This window comes from Engystomops pustulosus, chromosome 4, assembly GCF_040894005.1.
Source record: "Engystomops pustulosus chromosome 4, aEngPut4.maternal, whole genome shotgun sequence".
Taxonomy (NCBI): Eukaryota; Metazoa; Chordata; class Amphibia; order Anura; family Leptodactylidae; genus Engystomops; species Engystomops pustulosus.
In genome coordinates, this window is record NC_092414.1 from 157604542 (window position 1) to 157628860 (window position 24319).

The window sequence follows — 24319 nt, forward strand, 5'->3', positions numbered from 1 at the left end:
GGCTTTAATGCGACAGAAATGCGCTCCGACTGATTCGGACTGAGCGCGGGATTTAACATTCAAGTTGTGTCGCAACCAATGAACTTACATACACCGGGAAGAAAGTGAACTCCGGCAGACCTGAGCGTGGAAGCGACAGATACAAGAAATCGGCACAAGATCTTTGTGAATCGCGACGCAGTGCATTGACGACGCACATTGCACTTCGGGTGAGCTCCGTCGGCCGGGTAAGTAAATGTGCCCCAATTTGTTCAATTGTTGTATTCCAACCCCTTTAACAAAATATACAGATAGTGTAGTGTTAGTAGAGAGATACAATTAATAGAGTATGTGTTAGTTTATTAAAGCAATCTAGAAACCCAGAAAAAAGTAAGGTTTGGTTCTACGTTTAAAACCTAAAGAAAATTTATGTAGAAAAATTTTGTGAAACTTTTCCATTAGACATACTGTCACTTTGCAATTCTGAATTAGGTATGTGTTACAAATAGTGTTACTATGAAGCCTTTTACTTCAACAGCAGAATTATTTTGTCTAATAAATTAATGACTTTCAACAAAAGCTTTACTTTGCGGCACTATTTTCTTCACCTTGCTTTAATAAACCGGCCTTATAAAGTAGACACTTGTCTTAATATAAATAATGGACGCACACTGACACATTAATGATTCATTCTTTGTTGTGTGTTCAGAGTATGGCTGAGTAAAATATTGATGGCTCCGGGGAAATGAGCTGTTCCTTAATTTAGTTTGGTTCTGGTAATGTGTAACTAATGTTTCTTTGCAGCAATATGCATTTAGTGACCCTTTGTAATTTGAATAGTATACAAGGAAAGCAAAATGTATCAGTCATACAATGAAATATTTGAGGCAAATGTCAACACAAAGTAGTGGTCCTGATGGCACATTTCCTCTCTTTGTGCAACTTTGACCTGGATGATTTTTTTAAGTATATCATTTCTTGAGAAATAGGAAACAACAAATTATATGATTGTAAAAAAAACTGTTATGAAATAAGCGGTTCAAGCACAGAAGGATTAGGCATGTAAAATCAACTTGATGTTGGGGAATAGTTGGAAGGTCCCAAAAACATTATATAGTTGTCCAATATCGCTGATATTAAAGGGCTTGGCTGACTCTTCTTTTTATGTCTATTTAGACCTTTATAGTCTAGGATGACAATAAAAAACTGTATTGAAATCCACCATGTCCAATACTTGTCCGCACAGATTGCAGACCTCTTGGTATTGATGAGATATGGAACATTTACTCTTTCCTTAATCTATAAATGGATACAAAGTTGTCTCCAAAGTGTACTGTGATTAATTATATAGCCTTAAAAGGGTTGTCCACTTTTCCTCATTTTTTTTAATGTGTGTGTAAGTGATGGGGGTAAGTGATCTATTAAAATGTCGGCACCCCTTTTTTTGATATGTAAAGTGAAGCCTCCTGTCTTTTACCTCATCAGCCAAACATTCCTGTCCATAAAATGGCCGCAGATGGAGGTGATGTGATCTTGAACAATAGCCTTGCCAGGACCTTATGACAATATTCATGAATATAAGATTAAGGTCCTGGCAGGGAAATTGTTTATGGACATATAGAGATCACCTGCAGCCAATTTATGGACAGGGATGTCTGGCTGATTAGGTAAAACACAGGAGGCTTCACTTTACATATGAAGAAATCAGAGCAGGAGTACTAATAGGTGTGTATTGGTAAATTCCCTAATATCCTGCCCCCCCCCCCCCAACCACTTTATTGTATCTTAATACCCATATACCAATAAATGAACATTTTTTGTAAGATTCTTCAACTGAATAAACGCTTGTAACTCTTTAATCAATGAGCTAACTTTATGATCATAATAAATCTGCAAACTAACATGGTACTTTAGCCTAAAGTGTAATTGATATGGCAATGACTCCAATGATTAAAACTGGACACCTTTACTTTCCTTTACAAAACAAGTTCAGTAGATTCCCCAATGCCCAAACTAGACTTAATAATTACCTATTTTAATAAATCTAAAACTTAAATGTACCAAAACTAAAATGCATGTATAGAAATGTAGATGAAGACAGTAATTACCTAAATGCCTACTTGTCTACCAAATGGAAGAGTAACACACTCTATTATTTACTCCCCAGGTCTACATCTACTAAATTTTAGTAGTCTTCAACACTACACTTGCAAGTATTGGGTAAGTAAAACTTATATTTTTAAATGCAAAAATACTGGCAGAAAAGTCAGACACCCTGCTGCCTATCTATATGTCTAACACGTTAATTAGAATAAATCTCACTGAGATATCATGGAAATTTAAGACTCATTTCAAGACCCTTCTATTTTGGGCATCAACGCACTGCTGTACAATGTGAAGACAAGACCAGTCAGCATCAGACACTTATTCAAGAACTATTTTTAAAACAAGTGACAAGAGGAACGGCTATTAGATGAAAAAGATATTCCATGTCGTGCTAGACACATCTTCTAGTATTCCACTCATGATGGATGCAACTCACTGAAATAATGTCTCTGATATTTTAATGCCCCTCATGGTTCCCCCGTTTGGTACAGAGAAGCTCCAGAAACTTTGCCTGACTCCAACTGACCCAGAGCACAATGCCAGCCGTTCATGAAATGACATGGGATGTAGCAAATGTTAAAATGATTCAATTTTAACAGTTCAATCTTTGAAGCTATTGATATGTCAACTTTACATCATGATAAAGGAACTTTCAGCATTTCCTATTCTTATGATGTTCCATGAAATGATGAAATTGTAACAAGTTTTAGAAGTTGTGTAAAATATTTTGATGTTTCTAGCAATACTATTTATTCTGGGAATTAAATATTCAGTGCTCCCCGCTAAAGGGGAGTCCTAAAGGACTTTTTTTTAAAATAAAAAAAGACATTAAAGATGTTGCGTAAAATGGGAATTACTGGAACTCTATGGCAGAATCTATTAATAAAGACTTTTGAAGAAAATAAAAATGTGCAAGGAAGGGGCTATGGTTCCTTATTATAGAGCTGTTGGCATTCTTTCTGTCACCATAAGATACTGCTTTATGGTATTATTGTGTAACTTGGGTATAATTTACATTGAAGTTGGTGTGGGTAGGACAATTTGTACCAAGTAAAGTACAAGAATGGTCAAATTGGCATGAAGTAGGAGCAGGCTTATAAGTAGGCAAGAAGAATATTTTGAAGGATGTCACCTTTCTTCAAATATTAATAAGATCGCATATGGAAATATACCATCTGTGATAGTCCTGTGAAAAGATTCCGCTTATTGCACATGATATGGAATTTTCTGCAAATGACTGAAAATTGAGGATTTTATATAAGTTACATATAGTTTATATTTGCAACAGATGTTGAACTTTCTACTGCCTGAGTCCTGCTACTTTATAGACATGTATTCCTGGCTCACAGATATGAGAGGGCCTAAGTTAAAGGTAAAGACCAGTCACCAGGTTATAGACAGGGCTCCTAGGACCATAACAGCCAATGCCAAAGGGTAGAAGGCAAGCTATGGGTCAGCTATGTTTTAAGAATTTGCGAATGGAAATCAGGTAATAACTATACAGTGACGAGCCCTATGAAAAAATGTAACTGGTGCACCCTACACACTCCAGTCCAACATTGGTTACCACCTCCTTGGCTAGTGTAATCTAATTTACATAGAAATTTAGGGCCCCCTATGAAATTAGGAATGTCAGAACAGGACCTATTAAGGAATATTCTCCCAGCAAGCATAAAATTCCATACAGGAGTTGAAAACTTTTAAAAATGGCTTCATTGTCGAGATGGCATCCGATCCTGCTCCTGGCAGTACAGACTTCAGTATATAGCAGCATTACGGCTGTATGCGTGAGGTTTTAGCATTTGCATTAGGGACCTAAAGTAAACTGTTCTGGCACACTGAGTTTCATGATCCCAGTGAGAAATTGTTATATTTAGAAATTAAACTTTTTGCACTTGAGAGGCTTTCTCTTATAAATGTTACTAATCCTATAAGTTCTGTTTCACATCATTAAAGAGGAAAAAGACTTCATTTCAGAATATTTTAGGAGTGTTGATCCAAACAGGTTACTGTCAGTGATATTTGGAAAGTTGGGTAATGTAAAATGTCTTACTTTACATAAAGGCGGAATTAATATCACTTAACAAGCAAGCGGGGAAGAAAATAACTTTGCAGAACTTGTAATTGCCTTCAGTTAATAGCTATATTTCAGATTGGTATTCTAAAGTCCTCACAAAATAAAGCACATACCATTCATCAGACCATTCTTTTCACTAAAAGGAAAAATAGATTCCACTTGGAGGATTAAATGATGAAATTGAATGGCTTGCTGTAATAGTTGGCTTTACAAAATAATAAGTTTGATGTAATCTTTAACATCTCAATAAGCCACACACAGACAAAAGTAATCATTTTTCTAATCTTCGCAAGAAACCCAAAGAGCTATTATACACAAAATATTCACTTTAGTGGAGGTGGGAAAAGAATTGCATTAATTGTTAAGGATAGTTTTGTCTAGACGCATTGGTATTCTCTGTCAAACAACAAGCTGTATTTGTTGGAGAGTCTTGCATAAGTGGCAAGAAGTTGAAGGACTCTTACTCACAGACATTTCTTCAGTCAAACTTGAGGGAATGCAAATATACTTTATATATTATGAAACAGGAATGCAAGTTCTGGGAATTATTGTAGAAATATATTTTTTGATAACTTGCTTTCTATCAGAACCTGGTTCCTGGTTCAGGAACTTACACCAAGGGTCTTTACAGATTTTTAGTTACACGAATTTCTATAGTCAGCTAACAAAACAACAAAGTTAATCCTAAAGCACAGCAGACGAGTTTATGTTAATTTTTGACCCCCACAAAGAACTGAAGAAAACTGAGCTTTGCTAGCCCAAGAAGCACAAGTGAATGGATGTTTAACTAAAGTCATGTCTTCTTAAAGGGGTTATTCGAGTTATAAAAATTTAGAGCTGGGCTAGGGAGGGCTTTTAAAAAAAGAAATCAAATACTTACCTCCTCTGACACTCCCAGTGTCCCTCGCCGCAGTCTGTCAGAGCTGTGCCCCTGTATGTTTACCAGGGCAAAGAAGCTCAGCTCTGGCAACTTCTTGGTGGTCTGTCACGCCCACCTGGAAGTTGTCAGAGTTGAGTTTCATTGCCTCTGTAAACATAAAGGGGCACGGCTCTGACAAAGAAAGTGCATGTTCATTGGATACTATACTTAACATATTTTACCAGCAATATAGGTCTAGATACAGAAAATTGCTTTGCTCAGCCAAGTCTGTTTGTTAAGTTGAGAAACAAGCTGCTGTCGGGGACATCACATGGCTGTTTATTTCCACACAATGAGAAGCTCATGTAGGTTGAATTCAACATATCAGATTTCCTTTAAACATACTATTGGATCTTTGGTAGCCTTTAAAGTATATTAGACTATCAGCATCATCCACCAACATTGAAGTAATGTGTCTCATGTCTCATGTAACATCTATGTTGCTTGGGACACCTGTCCAGTGCTTCATGACAGTTCAATAACATCAGTACAAAAAGTCACATTCATAAATTCACCTGCATCAACAAACATGGAGAAGAATAGGGGTGTGCAGCTGTGCTTCGTGCACCTATGTAAGCATATTTTACTCTAATAAGAATGTATGTCTTTTGGAAAATATAGTGCAAATATCTATGTATCTTATTATTTGTAAATTTAGTCTTCTGCAGAACAAGTTCAGTCTGTAGATTGTAAAATATTTTAATTGCACTTCTAGTGTTTGTAAAGAAATATTAATATAATGATATTGTATTGTTTTGTTGCTTCTGCTTAAGAGATCCATTTATGGCAAATATGAGGAAGAAGGGAGAAACAAGTAATATGGTTTCCGCTAAGCTCAAAACTTGACCATGTCTTGCTAAAAGAATAAATTTATTAGTAGATTGTTCCCCCAAAAAATGTTGACAAATGCCAAACTTTAGAGCTACAGTACGTAGACTCAAAACATTACTATTTTCAATAATTTTTTCAGCAACTACCGTAATATCAACCACAGTGGAATCTGGATTGTTGTTCCTAGCAGCATGATTGCTGATCACGATATGCTGCAGATTTTGGAACGTAGTGGGCGGGGGAGAGATCAGAGGGAGCAGGGAGGCAGAGGAAAAGTGGGGATGTGTAATAACTAGAGCTTGAAAGGACTCTGTTGATGCTCCCTGGAGCACTTGGGCTTCAATTAAATAAAATTTAAATTTAAACACATATAATCAGATTTATGCTGAGATATCAATGAAGCCAATATCACCAGTATAGTTTTGTATAAGTGAAGTATGATCTAAATATAAGCTAAGGCACCTAACTTTACTGGGAAAAAAACTGGGAAGCAGCAGCAGCCGCCCATTGTTGTATAAAATAAATAGACTTAGTACTTACCTTTGGCTCTTACGCCAGCCCCTCTTCCCTCTAAGCTTCTTGTGCAGCAGATCAGGTAGAGATGGTTCCATATGCCTTGCCTGCACACACTATGATGTCATCAGGCGGCTACACTGTCTCATCATAGTGTGTGCACGGGTAGAGTCCATGGACTTGTCTCTTTCTTCGCTGTTACACAGGAAGCTGAGGGGGAAGAATTATTAAATATTTTTAAATATTACATTTATTTATATACCGTATATTCCGGCGTATAAGACGACTTTTGAAGACAGAAAAATCTTCTGTCTTCTCTGGGGTCGTCTTATACGCCGGTAATCGTCTTATACGGCGGCGGTCGGGTTGCGCTGCATGGAGAGGGCTCACGGGCTGAGCCCTCTCCATAGCCGGTAAGTCTTTGCTGCATATTGCAGCAAAGGCTTACCGGTAACACCTGCGATTGGTGCTAGCACCGATCGCGGGCGTTTTCACAGCGTTGGCTGCCGGCAAAGCTGCCGGCAGCCTCAAACAGTGGCGTACCGATCGCGGTACCAAGGCCCGCACCTGACCCCTGTGCTGCACTGATAACGCGGCGCAGCACAGCGGGCAGATGTTTTGAATTGTGACAGCCGCGGGCCTTTCCCTTACAGCGCACGGACTGTTCTGCATCTGGTCCGTGCGCTGGATCAGGAGGGCCCGGAGCTGTCACAATTTAAAATTTGAATGGCCCCCGATCCGCCCCCATCCCACCCACCTTCCCACCCACCTTCCCACCCACCTCATCCATCGACGCTGGCACAGGCTTAATGACGCGCCTGCCTGCGCCGGGTCTGCTGAGGTCTATGACCCGGCACCTGACCTGGCAGACGCGTCATCAGCCGTCGCCTGCGCCGATCTTTAGAAGAGAGAGAGGGCGTGAAGAGGAGCGGAATAACTAGGTAAGTTTTATTTCTCATTTTGCTTAAATCTATGGGGCCCTTGTTCTATTTGGGGGGGGGGCATAGGTGAAAGTTAGGAAATGGCTATTGGGGGGGGGGATATTACCTATGGGGGACATTAATCACGGCTACTGGTGGGGGGGACATTGATTATGGCTACTGCTAGGGGGGACATTAATCACGGCTACTGCTGGGGGTGGGGACATTGATTATAGCTACTGCTGGGGGTGGGGACATTAATTATGGCTACTGGTGAGGGGGGGACATTAATTATGGATACTGGTGAGGGGGGGACATTAATTATGGCTACTGGTGAGGAGGTGTTCAATGTTTTTATGCATACCGATGGTAATGTTGTTGTTGTATGCCTTATGTTTATGAGCGACAGTTTTCCTGCTATATACCTGCATGTCATAAGAATTTAAATTAAAAAAAGGACCATGTTAAATTCAAATCTGTTTTTTTTTTAATTTTTACCGGTGTTTTGTATGCGTTGGAAAAGGGGTAGTCTTATACGGCGAATATATCTTAAACTCTATATTTTAACAGGAAAGTAGGGGGGTCGTCTTATACACCAGGTCGTCTTATACGCCGGAATATACGGTACTCAAATAATATAAGTCGAGTGGTGCCTTTTCATCACAAAAATTGTGCTGCAAAACCCTTCTTATACTCGGGTATATACGGTAAATTTCTGAAAACTTTGCTCAATGACATAAAATGTCTAATTTTTTAAAATGTGAGAAAGGGTAGAATTAAACTTTTTAGTTTGTGCCAGTTGGATTATTTGGTTTTCCCATTTCAACATAGAGTAGTAAGTTTTTTTTTTTTGTTGGTGTGTAATTCTTCTAAATTAGTATAATTTCTACTAAATAGAAGCAGATGATTAACATAAAGATTTGTTTGTTTATATTACATTAGTGATGGTTGATAAATTTTACTTGCCTTTTCTTAATAAATGCAATCCATACCAGACATAAGAGCTAAAAATGTGCAGAAGCAGGAAGCTGACAATAATTGTTTGTTTGCAGGAACGTGTAATTGATCATAATAGTCCTGTTGCCGAGCCTGTGTTTCGGAAATAGAAACAATCAAGGAAATTATTAAGACAGTAATAAATATATTAGCTTGTTATATTTATATGGTATGACTTTAGTAATTGGTGTACTTTGTGGCCACTTCTATATTTAGTTATCTACTGAATTGTAATTAACTGAAACAATAATTTAGCTATATGTGGAGAAAATTAGCAAATGTATTTGATCTAAAAAAAAAAACAACTAGGAGCCATAGATTGACTGTTAATAGAAATGACAATGGCATTATATATTTTTTTAAAAATGTGTATGATATTTCTCTCTCTTTCAAAGCACTGCACAAATCGAGTTGATACTGTTCTTCTAATTCTTCTTTATTTATTTAAATAATATGCTATTAAAAAAAAAGTGTTTCAAGCCCATACTGGGCTCTTCATCAGTAACATAAAATGTCTGTTTCTGTGCTTCAACAGAGTTTAAAGAGGATAAAATAACGGGAATTTTAATATGCATATTACATATCATTACTGGGGGAGGCTGCATGGGACATATCCTTACTAGGGGAGGTTGCTGGGCATTTTGTTAGTGAGGGAAGGCTGCTGGACGATTCATTACTTGGGGAGGTTGTGATCAATGCATTTCCAACCCTAGGCTTCTACTCGAGTCTATAATCAAGTAAATACGGTAGTTATTCCACAAACTGAACAATGTAGTGGAATAAAAGGCCAACTGTCCGACACTCCATACAGTTTCATGCCCTGACGTATACAAATAAATACAGTGGTAAATGTGGAGATACTGAGACATTAACCCCTTATCGCTCTGCGCCGTAGCTGCACTGCGCTGAGTCCTGCGAGTATAGCGCTCAGCGCTGTACAGCTACTGCGCAGAGACGATGCCGCTTCAGCTCTGCACAGGAGCCGAACCGGCATGGGGGGGGGTCGCAGGATGTCAGCGGTAATCTACTTCTGACATCACCGGCTAACACCCGCGGTCGGAGTGGGCTCCAATCGCGGATGTTTAACCCGGTAAATGCTGCGTTCAACGTGTCCGCGGCATTTAACATGCCTTCCGGGGGTCTTTACCCCACGATCTGCCCCCCCCCTGCGCCGTTTTCGGGGGCGCCGATTGCTGCTATGGCACCTCTGGGGTCCAATCGGGACCCCAGAAAAGTCTGAAGTCAGTGCCTTTAAGATGTTAAAGGCAAAGTGTCAGCCTATGCATCTGCATAGGCTGACACTGCTAATACCCTGCAATACATTAGTATTGCAGAGTATTATCATGAACAAGCAATCGGATGATTGCTTGTTCATGTCCCATGGTGGATCAAGTAAAAATGTAAAAAAAAATGTTTTATAATAAAAAATAACTTTATAAATCACTAAAAATGCCCATAAGCCCCAAAACATATAAAGAGACATATAACGCTCAAAAAAGTCTAAATCATAACACAAACCCCACATATATAGTATCACCGCATCCGTAACAATCCATAGACTAAAACTAAATAACTATTGAACCCATATGATGAACGCCGTAAAAAAAAAAATGTAAAAAAAATTATGATTTTTACCTATTATATCCCACTAAAAATGCAATAAAAAGTGATCAATAAAACATATGTACTCTAGAAAGATACTGTTGCAAAGTACAACATGTCCCACAAAAAACAAGCCATCAACCAGCTCTGTAGCCAAAAACGTAACAATGTTATGCCACTTGGAAGACGGCGATGCAAAAATGATAAATTTTTCCCCACATTAGGGTTTTATTTGGCAAATTTAGTAAAACATAAGAAAAGATATTAATGTCTGGTATCCCCGTAATCGTATCAACCCATAGAATAAAGATAACATGATTATTAGGCTATACGGTGAACACGAAAAAAAAAAGTAAAAAAATCCAGTACAGAATTGATGCTTTTCTACTCCTGCCCTCAAAAAAAGTTCCTAAATTTTCAACAATAGGTGATACCAACCCCAAAATGGTAGCACTGGAAAAAGCATCTCATCCCGCAAAAAAAATGCTGTCACATGGCCCCAATACCGGAAAAGCGAAAATTTTATAGCCTTCAAAAGGGGGTAACAAGAAAACTAAAATCCTGGCAGCTGCAGGGTGCTCCTTCCCTTCTGCGCCTCGCTGTGCTCCCATAACACAAGTAATGTCCACATGTGGGGGGTCGCTGCACTCAGGAGAAATTGTAGAACAAATTTTATGGTGGGTTTTCTCTTTTTATCTTTTGGAAATGTGTAAATTTTAGGGCTAAATGAATGTTTAACCAACAAAATTTGACCATTCTAAATTTCACCGCCATTTTGATTCAATTACTATGAAGATCTCAAGGGGTTAACAATCTTTGTAAATGCTGTTTCTGATAGCTTGAGGGGAGTAGATTTGAAAATGGGCTGGTTATATGGGGGGGGGGTTTAATGCTAAATATGTAAAATTTTATTTCAAACAGTCAAAACAGTCAATTCTGAAAATATGGAAAATCGCTATTCTATTTGTAGGCCGCGTGACGTCAAAATAAATTATCCAAACATTTCAAAATTATGAAAATGTAAAGTAGACAAATGGGAAATGTTATTCGGCAAGTTATTTAGGTGGTAAATCTATCTGCCTGAAAACGTGGTGATTTAGAATTTCAAAAATGGCAAATTTTTCTAAAAATTCATCATTTTTTTCTTTTTTTTGTAAATAAACGCAAAACTTATTAGCCAAAATTTACCACTAAAATGAAGTACAACATGTGGGGAAAAAACTATCTCAGAATCGCTTTGATAAGTAACAGTGTTCAAAAGTTATAACCATATAAAGAGACGCAGGTCAGAATCCAAAAAATGGGACTGAGCCTTAAGCTACAAAATGGCTGCGTCCTTAAGGGGTTAAGAAAGAAATATAAATAGCATATTTGTTGTTGTTTTCTTTTTTAATACTGTATGTGCACATTCGGGTGAAAATCCTCTTTTCTCATGGCAATATCTGCTTTAAGTTTCTTCCACCTCATTGGCAAGAAATGGTCATATACTGGGCAACATAATTCAACATTGCTGATAACATTTTGAGCAGATTTTCCAGCAGAAGTTGTCTAGAAAACTTAAAAATTACAATTGATTAGAGTCACCTTTTAGACATGAGGAAAGTGGCATTAGACAGGTTTGATTTTTATCCATCTACTCCTGAATAGGTATGTTTTTGGTGGAGTTGGTGAAGACAGATTTTATCTCATGTCCATCTTCTACAATTACCAACCCTCCCCCCACAGTTGATATGTGTTTTCAGCACACGCCTGGACCTTTGAAGGTTAGAGGTTAATCTGACTGTCAGACTTAGTACATTCCATAAAATAGGTGCAGCATGAAAAGGACTTTGAAAGCTGATGGACAGATGGTGATAAGGGAGGATAATGGCTGTAGGTCATTAGCAGAGTGATGAGTAACTGTACAGTACTTGTTAAACGGAGGTGTAAGGTGTGGTGTAAGACATAGAAATATTACTAGTGCAATGATAAACATGAAGTCAACATGAACTAGTCACTGTAGGGTAATTTGAAAGGTGATTAAGATCATCATGCAAATGAGGGAACATAAATTAAGGTTCAGCAGCATCACTGACAAGGAACTGACATTGTAATATAGATGGAGCTGACATGCTTTTGCAATGTATTGATTGAAGCAACGGCTCATCCAATATCTAATACTAAACAAAAAAGGAACCTTGTCAGCCTGTGTTTTCCGATTCTACAATGCAAATTTAGCTTCCTCCATCCTCTGGTATCTTGGTTCATAATTCCATGACTGGCTACATTCAAGCTGAAGCCAATGGGGACATTATAAAAGTCAGTTTTATACTGGATTTGTATTTGCAGACTGTCATAGATGAGCATTCATGATTGTGAACAATTGCTTGATAGGAAAAAATACTTTCTCAAAAAGGAATTATAAAGAAGGTGGAAGCAGATGGAATGAAATAGCAAGAAAGCCTTGATACTAGTAAAGTAATATGGTATACGATATTAAATTTCAGAATGGACTCTTATGTTTAGCCTCAAATTCCCTTTGGCCATATGGCGCTAAAGTCATTGCCCTCTTGATTTTCTCGGTAGTATGATTGCTATGTGTTTAGTGAGATCAATCTTGCTTCCTGGAATCTACTGAAAGAAACAGAATTAGTTTGGGAAACATCCATTCTTTACAAAGATGGTACATTTCAGCTGTCCGCCCTCAGTGAAATTGCGTTTCAATTGCAAAGTTCAGGGCTCAGTGAAGGAATACTATTCTTTCTTGTATATAAGAATGTAAAACAAAATGTGGCAATCCGAGATGTTGCATGCTTAATGAGAAAGCACCGTCATTTGCAGCCATGGAATGAGAGTAGGTTTCCCCTACCAGAAATTCACATTCCAGATCCACCGGTGGAGAGTTAAAGCGGAGAAGAAATTACTTCCTATGTATTTACTTTATCTCTGTGGTTCACAGAACAACACAGCAGATCCCTCCAGAAGCCAGCAAATATTGTAACCATATTATACCAGTCAGTGAAAAAGAGAATTAGACTCTGCTGTCAGAATAAATTGAATCCACTGCAGACAACGGTTACATAAGCCAATATGCTATTAAAAGAAGAGCATTTATCTTGTAGCTCACATTAGCCTTGTGACAATCCACAACTCACTGCATGATGAGCAACTTTTATTTTATACTTATTGCAAATATGCAATGAAAATTCTGATTATTTTATTAAAAGAAATTAAATTTGACAATTTTCATAATACATGGAAGTTTACCTTCAGATACAACTATTGTGGAATATGTTACAAATATTATAAGATGAACACTGCTTGTTGTACACTGCACTAGCATTCTACGCCTCTAGTTAGTAACAATATGTGCCAGAAATCCCTACTGAAAACTATATTTTGGGGGAGATAGACTCCTCCTAGGTGCCTGTACTCTCCATAAAGCACACTGCACAAGAACGTGCTTGGTCCTCGGAAATGGACACTTGCGCTGGTCAGATCCCACAGAGTGAGCACAGTGCATATTTGTGTGCAGTGGGCTTAAAGGGGTTTTCCTACGAATACAAGTTAGGCCCTATCCATAAGATCAGCGAGGGTCTCAGTGATGACAGAGCTGACAGAGATCGCTGAGCACAGAGGTACGTGGGACCCCATCGAACCCCTCATTTTAGTGATCTGTGGGGGTCTCATGACTGATACCCCCACTGATCAGCAAGTTAAGCCCTATCCTCTGGATAGGGCCTAACTTGTGTTCGTGGGAAAACCCCTTTAAAGGGGTTGTCCACTTTCAGAAAATAATTGATATAATTGATATAGGTTGTTCAATGATAAGTTACACTATTTTCCCATGTACTTTCTGTATCAATTCCTCCTGGTTTTCCAGATTTCTTTCTGCTGCCGTGAATTTCTTAACTTGCTGTGTAAGAAAACTGTTCCATGGTCATGTGATGTCACACAGGTGCATGGCTTATTATATCACACAGCTCTGATTACTCTCTGTAATATTAACAAGCCATGAATCTGTGTGACCTCACATGATCATGTAACAGTTTTTAAACGCACAAAGTAACAAATAAAGTTTCCTGTTGAATACTGGCAAGAAGAGATTTAAAAAACAGTTAGTAATTGATACAGTAAGTATATTGGAAAATTGTATAATTTTCCATTTTACCAACCATATCCATTATTTCCTAAAACTGGCCAACCCATTTAAAGCATAACTGTTATAATGATTTTACCAAATTCTCAGATGTGATTCCCCCTTTGGAAAAAAAGAGAACAATGCCCTACAGCCTGCTTATATCCCAGGCCTTGATTATTACTAAGGGGACTAGGCACTTGCAGTTTTTAGAAACTGCTATAAGTTAGAAAATAATAAAGAGATAATAAAATAATAAGAAGTAAATTAAATTAAATAAAAAAAACAAATATCCATCACTGTCATGTGGACTTTTTATGTGCGATAGGTTATAAAAAAATACCTGTGTAAATTGCTAAAAGTAAAATTGCTATAGTAAAATAAAGCTATTTTAAGCTATTTGAGTAAACAATGCAGAAAAAAACCCTGTAGCAGGTTGTACTAGTACATTATTTATAATGGCGTTCACATGTTTTTGTTCTGTGTTCATTTAGATCACAATCATTTTTGGCTCTTAAAAATGTCCTATAACCATTGCTAAATCTGTTGCAAACATCAGCATATGGTGTACAGACAAAAGATATTTTTATAGTTTGACATTCTTCTGTATTCACAGATTAAAAATGTGGCACAAATATGAGTGGTTGCAAAGGCATAAGAAATATGCCTCATACACAGGGAACATGTTGTATGTCATAGTACAGAGATGCTTACTGAAATACTTACAGTGCTGTTATAGTGCACACAGTAATGTCACAACAATAGAATAAAGTTAATAGTAATGCCACAGATCAGGGACAGTTATGTCAAAGTGAAAAAGTAACAACAGGCAGTACTAATGCAAAGAATGGCTGGTGTACAAAGCCCAGCATAAGGCATAGGGCTGGGTAGTAAAACTTTGGGTGTAAAAGTTAAAGACAAGTTACATTTTCCATGCTGCTTATATATCTACATCTATGAATATCACGAAAGGCACCGTATGTTGGAGTGGAAATGGACCCCTTATTTTAAGGGTCCCAAAGCAGCTGTTATGCCTGCTTCCCAGATAGTTACACATATAGAAGTTTGTACCTTGCCAATGAAACCTCATTTGCATTCTATGTGTCATTTAATATATTTACAGATTTTGTAGTTCCTTCAAAAAGTATCCTAGTAGAACAGAATATTTAAAGGGAATCTGTCAGCAGTTTTTACTAGCCCCAGCAGGTAGGGTAAGAAATGTCCTTTCTAGCATTCCCTCTTTTTTTGTAAAATCTCACCGGTTCACCTAAAAAAAAAAGTAATATGCAAATGAGATAAGAAGAATCATATTTGGCCTGCAGTAAGTCAAATTAAAAAGTTGCAGGGGCAGAGACTATATCCAATATCTTTTGTACCCCGTACCTAGAAAGATGCTTTTGCTGTAATATTAAAGATAAGAATCTCCTCTTTCAGGATTGTGGTCGTGAGGTATAGAGAACCTGAGATATAGCCAGTTAAAGAAATCGGAAGCTTGCATTTCCAACTAAGTATTTACCTGACTCTATGGAGCACATTTACTTACCCGGGCCAGCGAGTTCCCTGAAAGTGCATTGTCCAACGATAATGCACTCTGCCACGATTCACTAAGATTGTGCAGCGTTCACCATCATTTTAGTGGTGCATGTAAGTGCTTGGGCTTGCAACACAATTTAAAAGTTAAATCCTGCGCTCAGTCTGAATCAGTCCCCCTAAATTGTGTCACATGTAAGCCAGCGCCGCTGCGCCAAAAAAGGATCACCTGCACCACAATCCCAGTGCACACACTTGTTACATACCTGTGCAAGCCGTTTTAGCCCCAAAAACGGTGCGCAATCCGACAAAAGTGTGCATGCAACCCTTAGTAAATGAGCCCCTACGCCTGCTTCTGTAGCTCACACAACCACAAGCTAATGCAATCAGAAAGTTAAGATTCTTATCTTTAATATGACTGCAAAAGCATGTTTCTAGGCTAAAGTGACATTCCCCTGCGGCCTCCAAACTTGAATTATCTCAAGCAAAATATGATTCTTCTCAGCTCATCTTCACATGACTTTTTATTAGTAATTGGGTAAGAATTTAGATAAAAGTGGGCATTCTAGAAAGGATATTTCATATGCTTCATTAAGGGAGGCTTGTAGTTTAGTGATGGAGAATCTGGGGACAGATCTTTTAATCATGATGTATATTCAGATAAATAATGGGGTGAAAACAAATAATGGGAAAACTTCCCTTTATGTTTGATTCCTCCATACTCGGCAATCAGATCATCACCTATAAGAAAATCCATCCCGTTTGCACTTTTCAATGTAATTTGGGTGACCCATCTGAATTTCATTGCATTTAAAGGGAACCTACCACCACGAATCTACCTATAAAGGTAGATCGGGTGGTAGGTGGATGTAAGGGACGTGAGGATAGCTCTTTTTAGAGCTAATCCTCACGTCCCCGCTAACTTTTGGGAAACTTTATTGACCTGATATGTAAATTTCGTTATGCGGCTACTGGGGCATGGAGTAGCCGGCACAAGGCTACACAGCGCGGCTACTCCACGCCCCAGTAGCCACATTACTCCTCCTACCCTGTTGCGTGCGGCGCTGCTCCTCGTAGCTGCGCACCCTCGTCCGTCATGATGGCGTTCTGCGCATGCCTAGAACGCCGGCTGAGCAGTCCCAGCTCCGAGGCCGGAGCTACTGCGCATGCGCAGTAGCCGGCTTGTCGGACGAGGGCGCGCAGCTACGAGGAGCTGCGCACCGCACACAACAGGGTAGGGTTAATGTAGGAGTAATGTGGCCACTGGGGCGTGGAGTAGTCGCGCTGTGTAGCCTCGTGCCGGCTACTCCACGCCCCAGTAACCGCATAACGAAATTTACATATTAGGTCAATAAAGTTTCCCAAAAGTTAGCGGGGACGTGAGGATTAGCTCTAAAAAGAGCTATCCTCACGTCCCTTACATCCACCTACCACCCGATCTACCTTTATAGGTAGATTTGTGGTGGTAGGTTCTCTTTAAATGATTTAACTCTATACCAAATACCATGTACATGCAGTCCCCTACTTAAGAACACCTGACTTACAGACGACCCCTAGTTACAAACGGACCTCTGGATATTGGTAATTTACTGTAATTTAGCCTTGGGCTACAATGATCAGCTGTAACAGTTATCAAAAGGTCTCTGCAAAGAAGCTTTATTACTAATCCTGGTTCTTAAGACAATCCAACATACAGACCCAAAACATTTCGCTTGGAGCTACAATTATAAAGTATACAGTTCCGACTTACATACAAATTCAACTTAAGAACAAAGCTACAGAACCGTTCTTGTATGTAACCCGGGGACGGCCTGTATATAAATGTTCATGCTCTATGTTACATCTATTTTGACCTCATTTGGATGCATAAAAATTTCTATAAGATAATGCAATAGTAACATGAGCTTGTAGAAACAATGCAGTCAGACATTGTGCCCAATGTTTACAACACATATTATAATTCAGAAGCATGAAACATAATACCGGAGATCTAGACAGGTCTAGGAAAAACACATGGGGTTGCCTTGAATCTCTGGCTTCAGGCTATGTTTTTCAAGAGGGCTTCAAAAAAACAGAGATAAGAATAATTAGAGGGAAAGAATGAGCTGGGTCTGAGATAACATATCCATAAAACAACGCTATGTTGCTGAAAGAAAGTCAGTGGTCATGCATACATTATGTTATTCATACTAACTTCAGCTGCCGGCACACAAACTCGTTCATTCCATGGAATCAGACCCGTGTGCTGGTCAGATCCCAAAGACTGGGCACAGTGGGAGTCCTTGAATCATACAGATATATGATGCAAGGACTCCAGTCTAGTGCAATGTGCTCGGTCCATGGGATCTGACCAGCACACAGTCCCAATTCCACAGACCAAACTCCAGGGGGCCTTAGAATGTAAAATGCATTTCCAGTATACTTGAAAAAATATCCACAGTATAACTATTGATTGGATGACCCTGACATGTGAATAGTTTGTTTTTTGGTCCAACAACTAGTATCTAGACTTTTGGCATCTAAACCGTCTGAATTAATCTATTCCACTTAATCTGGAGAGAAGACAATTGTAATTTGCATACCATGCTTCCTCTAACACACCTGCTTGACAAACAACTTAAACCGGCCAAGTCATTTGTGATGCATCACAGGGGATCAACATTAACTAAACCAACATGTCATTTTCCTCTTCTTCCTTATGTTTTCAGGAAATGATGGGAACAAGCATAGTGCCTATAGTTCTGAACAAAAAGTAAAATAAAGCCTGATCAGTGAGGGTTCTCATTAACCCTTCCATATACATGACAATTGACTTCTGTAAACATATACATTTAAAAAAAAAATATCCAAATCATTGGATATACCTTTTTTGCCATTTTTTGAAGACAAAATTCTGTAATAACAGCAGCATTTAAGAGATTAGAAAAAGCCAAAGGTCACAAATTGCAATCAGGGTTGGAGGTGAGTGCCGAATGAAGGGCCCCGGGCCTGCCATGTTAAGCCCTTTATTAGGTTCTGCCAGAGTACAGTACAGTGTTCTGGCTGTCAGCTTTTGCAGTTTATAAATGCTTTAAAATTATATATATATATATATAATCACCAGAGCCCAGAGGTCACAGTGGGCAGAGAGGTCCATCTGTAAAGAGGGATCATCTGTAAGTCGGGTGTCCTTAAGTCAGAGACTTAGAGACGTAATCTGATGGGTAGAGTGTCCTGATTGGGTTGCTTGTTCCATCTAGGGGATGGATTGGTTCTGTTGTTAGCAAGTTTTCTGGCATCTTTAATAACTAAATATTAACTTTGTATAACAGCTAGAGCCGCTCAGGCTTTTAATTTATGTACGTCCCCGCCGCAAGCTTCCTCCTGCTACAGGCAAGGGAACTAGGAGACCACATGCCCGGCTCTCTACACACCACGGCTGGCGTCACCGGACAGATCCTAATTCTACGTCCAGGAGCAGGAGGAAGCTTGCAGCATGGGCAGTGCATTAATTAAATGCCTGGGAAGCTGAGTGGCGCTTGGGCACTGTCAGCCTGAGCACCTCCGGCTGTTTTACAAAGTTAATATTTCGTTATCAAAGATAACATCCGAGCAGTGAGCACCTCCATCTCATTTGCATAAATTTTATAAGTCAATATTTCACTATAGAAGATGGTCCGCAGCACGCTAGCAGGAGTCCCCATCACCCCTAAGGTAACAAGCATCCGTTTGGGGACAGTCTACCACCCCTAAATGTGGTGGTAGATGTCCTTTAAGTGTTTTTATTGTATAACATCAGAAAAATAGTGTAGTTGCGACACAAACACAGCTGCGCAGCTGCAAGCCATTTTAACCTAGAAAAACGTGCAAAGTCCAACAAAAGTGTGACGCAAAGCCTTTAGTAAAAGTGCTCCACTCTCTGCTGAAAGACAAAAACTTGGTAAAATATATGTTATTTGTAATTAAAAAATGAATCGCTGAATTGCAACCACCTTATAGTATTTATTACAGGATTTAGTATGTACCTGGATAAACATATTAGGTATAAAGGTTGGGTTGCAACTAGCATGTATCACTTCCATCACTCTACCGTTGGGGTTATAGGGCAAGCATTAGGTTTAATGTTCAAGCTTTATTCATCTGCTTTTTATTTAAAAAAGAGCAAATCTCCATTCTAATCAGTGGCTGTTCACTTATGCTAAAAGCGATTGATTATTCCAAGGGAGGTAACAAATGGCTGAACAATCAGAGAGACGCAGCGGGCTGATTGTTTAATGATCACCCCCTTGCATTGTGGCTCTGCCTGGCTGTAAAGGACACATCTGCACAGGATAGCAGTGTGCTGCTTGCTGCTCTTTATTGGAAATGTCTCATATTTCAGCCCCGGGAGAAGGAAGGAGATGAGGCACAGAGTGTCTTCTGTATCGAAGGCCAAGTTCTTCTTTTGAGAAGTGTCACACTACAGCAATGCTAAACCTTAAGTTATCAATGACAAGGTCTCCTCATAGACCATTACACTTCAGTTTTGTTCTTTATTCATTTCCTGCTAAATGTCATTTCTTATAGTTTAATCAGCAAATGCCATCAAATGACACAGATCTTGTAACACATACCTGAAGGAAAAATGTTTCTTACAATGACACAGAAGTGTGTAACTGCTAAATACTGTGGTGGTGATATATTTCTATATAATTGACTAGTATAGCACTCGTATTCCACCGATTTACCATTGGCAAATCACTTCGATTTTTAGCAGGATCCTTGGTCTTCTGGAGTTTCCATTGTTTCCTATTTATATTTAGCAATGTTTAGAATTTAAAGGGGTTGTCTGGGATTAGGTCGATTTACATACATGGTCCCAGGGGATACAGAAATGATAATGAACTGTTCAACACGGCGCAACCCATCATCACCCAACACTGACCACCTTGGTTTGTAACCAGAGGTCCGCAGTGCTCACACCCACTACAGCCTGAAACTACTGCTGTAGCGGGTGAGCAACTGGGTGCATCGCTGCTGTATGTAAACAGAGGCCATAACAGGAGCGCCTTAGAGGGGGAGCATCACTCTTGATTATTTTTATTCCTCACAGGGATATATATACATATATAAAATTCCACAAACCCAAAGAAGCCCTTTAATGTTAGTATTGCGACCCTTATTCACACCCCATTGTTTAGGGACACCCCCCCCCCCCTGTGCATATATCGATATAACTTCTTTCAATTTATTCAAAATATAACAAAAAAAAATGACACAGTTGCAAATACAGTTTATATAATAGATGGCGGTGCAACACTAATATTTTACATGCCTCAAGAAAATAGGTATGACATGGGGGCAGGAGAGGTAGAAAGTAAAAAACAGGAAATGAAGTTTATTAAACTTTAGAGTACAATGAGGGGGGGCATGTTATCAGCAATTTATAGGAGCCTATGTAAATTCATAAAATATTTGGAGTCATTGGGAGTCATTTATCTTATCTCTGTTTGTTTTGGCTAGTTTTTGTATGTCTTTTTTCCGTTTGCTTCTTTGGTAATTTATCAATCTCACTTTTTCTTTGCAATGCGCCAAAAAATGTCTCAAAAAAGACAGAAAAAAAAAGGAAGAAAAACAAAGATAAATGACCCCCTTTGTATGGTAGGAATTGGCCATTTGTTGAGCACTAGATAACTTACAAACATTCATAGACTGTAAGATCTTGCAATCAGGGCCCTTATTCCTATTGTTTCATATAAATGTTATTACAGGCAGTCCCCAGGTTATGTACAAGATAGGTTCTTCAGGTTTGTTCTTAGGTTGAATTTGTATGTAAGTCGGAACTGTATATTTTATTATTGTAGCTCCAGACATAATTTTTTTTTCCCCAGTGACAATTGGATTTTCAACATTTTTCGCTGTAATGGGACCAAGGATTATAAATAAAGATTCATTAGAGACACCTTACAGCTGATAGTTACATCCAGAGATCTTCACCAGAGGTCATACTGGGCAGAGGGGTCTGTCTTTAACTAGGGGTGGTCTGTAAGTAGGGGACCACCAGTACTCTGTAATGTCTTTTTTTATTTGTATATGTTTCCCAGAATCTGCGCTACGGAATTTGTTGGGGCTATGTAATTAAATATTATTATAATTATACATGGAATATTTCAGGAGAAATGGTTCAGTCTAAGTTTATGAAAATTATATATCCTGTTGTCGAATGAAGAGCTACAAATTTGCTGCCGGATATCAGTGATAATGACAAGAATAAACCACAACTGTCTGCAACCAATTACAGTAGCACAAATGACTGTCACCACATTAATAAAATCTATTTCATATCAGAACATTTATATGTGCTGGTAGTTATCTGCTATTGCTACTGTTACAGCTCTTATACAACTGTCTGAGATTTCCAAATGTGTGGATGTGCAACTTAACAATTCTAGATTTCCATGGAAACAAGCAAATATGTGCAATTATGAGCAATTCCCTCATATTAGATTACCCCTTTTACAAGCAGGAGCAGATAAAGATCCCATAGGGCTGTGGGATAATAACATTCATTCCGCTGCCCAGCTGGCAGTGCCAGCTTACTATACTATCTATTTTATTCTTGCTGTTGTTATCTATGCCTTATTTAAAAAATCAAAGAGTGACCAACCACAATCTCCCTGGACTGGGCAGATCAGGTGACATGGAAAACCAAGGAAGATCTGAATAAACATGTTCCTGAGGTTTTAGTTGGATGACTGATCTCAACAAATTCTCCCATGACAAAGCTGCCCATTAATGTATCTTTTCATGGACTGTTTCTTCTATTTATATTTCCTGTGTTCTGCGTGTGTTTTGTTTTTTCATTATTTTCTTAAGAAAACAGCTAAGATTGGATTTTCTTCCAGTTTGTTATTTCATGCTATTTTCCAGAGGGAAAAAAATCAGTGGGTGGCCCTGGGAAGTGATGAGCAGACATTTACTACCCATAGTGACCATTTGATTTCAAGTTTGTTCAAGCTGACATTTGTTGTCTAGCATGACTTCTCATTTTCACTCATCTATATGTTTGTATGTAACCAAGCTGGTAACCAAACGGTAAAGTCACATACTGAAATTGGATGTTAAAAGAAGGGTGCTATAGAAAAGTTTTTCCTGCTTAAGACATGACTATGCATATTGGGGCAGATTTACTAATTCCGGAATTGGCTTTCTCAAATGACTACACATTTATTTTAGGCTGAGAATAATTTGAAAGTGGGTAGTCAAGATCTTGTCTATCCTATCTCATGGGTATAGGAGCCGTAACTAATCCAATAAAAACAAATCAGTTCAGTTTTCCATCCCTTCTATCAAAGTTAACAAAATAATGCTTAAAAATTGTAAGGAGCTATTACAATGGTGGACTCCTAATGGCCAACTCACTGGAACCACCACTGATAAGTAGAACAACAGGTCACTATTTACAACAAGGTGACCATTTCCATGCACCAAAGACATGAAGACTGTGCTAAGTTGCACCACAGATACAACCCACATACACAAGGATACTGCTGGTTGAGATATTGGGGCAAATTTACTTACCCAGTCCTGTCGGATCCCTGATCTGGACGGTCCGACCAAGATGAAGTCTGGCACGATTCACGTGCACCCTGCATCCGTCGCTTCCCCGGAGAGGTCCGCCGGAGTTCACCTTCTTCTTCTCGATACTTGTAAGTGCGTGTCTTGCAACACAATTTGAAATGTTAAATCCCGCACGTAGTCTGAAAGTACGGGGTTCGGACACTTAGTAAATGAACCCCATTGTCTTGAGTAGTGTCTCCTGTAAGTGATTCTCCTCCTCATAATTGCTCCATTTATGTAAGATCTCATAAACCCTGCCTGTCAGCCAAATGACAATTCCACTATTGTTAGGAAGTAATAACGTTGCTTTTTTTTTAGACATCTGTAATTAGTTTAAATGAAAAGGGATATTTTAGGTGGACATTTAAGCTAATATATTTGGTACTGCTAGTACTGAAAGTTTCTTCTATAAATAGCAGGATGTTCTTATGTTACTGTATGGGAAGTTATATTCGACTGGTAGATTTTCTTAACAATTGTTATGACAGGGCAATAACAAAGAGATAAAATGAACAGGTGTGATGAATAGGATTCCATCCTGAGACTGATACCTGCTAATGTCCATCACTGGCTTTCAAGAATTTGTGATAGTTCTAGTGTACGGCGATCATCTTGCCGGAAAAAAACAAGAAATTTTAGTTTATTACAAGTTATGCAACACATTCTCTTATGTAGACAAAGTAAATAGGAGTATTCAGAAAGTGTTGCGGGTTCAATACAGTTGCAAATTCTATATTATATTAGCTAATTCTAGTATATGTTTAGACTGTCTAGTCTAAGTTTATATCACATATTATTTGGCCTACCTTGGGCCAGAATTTCACACACAAATTTTGATGCCATGTACACTGCTTGTAGCATTTAAGTCACATTCCTTTTACCGCAAGGCTATGCCTACTAACTGAGCTACTGTAAAAAAATGTGATCTTAAAATGTCCCAAAATATGGCAAAAGAATCTTAAAATTGAATCATCATGTTTTATGTGTTGAAATCTGACTCATAGTTAGTACAAACAACTGTAAACCAGAGAACTAAACTGGACAGACACATCTGTTTTCCAAAATTAAGAGCACTAAGGATCCTTCCTATTCAGATCTGAATGGCTCAACTATTATCCATTCATCTGTGAAATAAATGAAATCTTTAATAA

At 38.6% G+C, this 24319-nt stretch overlaps 1 protein-coding gene across 1 annotated transcript in view; it reads left to right on the forward strand.

The window, feature by feature from the left end:
* The first annotated feature begins 2146 nt into the window (after positions 1-2146).
* Positions 2147-24319, forward strand: part of SEMA6D (semaphorin 6D) — an 86512-nt gene continuing 64339 nt past the window's right edge. The window contains exon 1 of the mRNA XM_072148236.1: positions 2147-2199. The gene's annotated coding sequence lies outside the window, so the exon portion shown is untranslated. The remainder of the gene's footprint in view (positions 2200-24319) is intronic.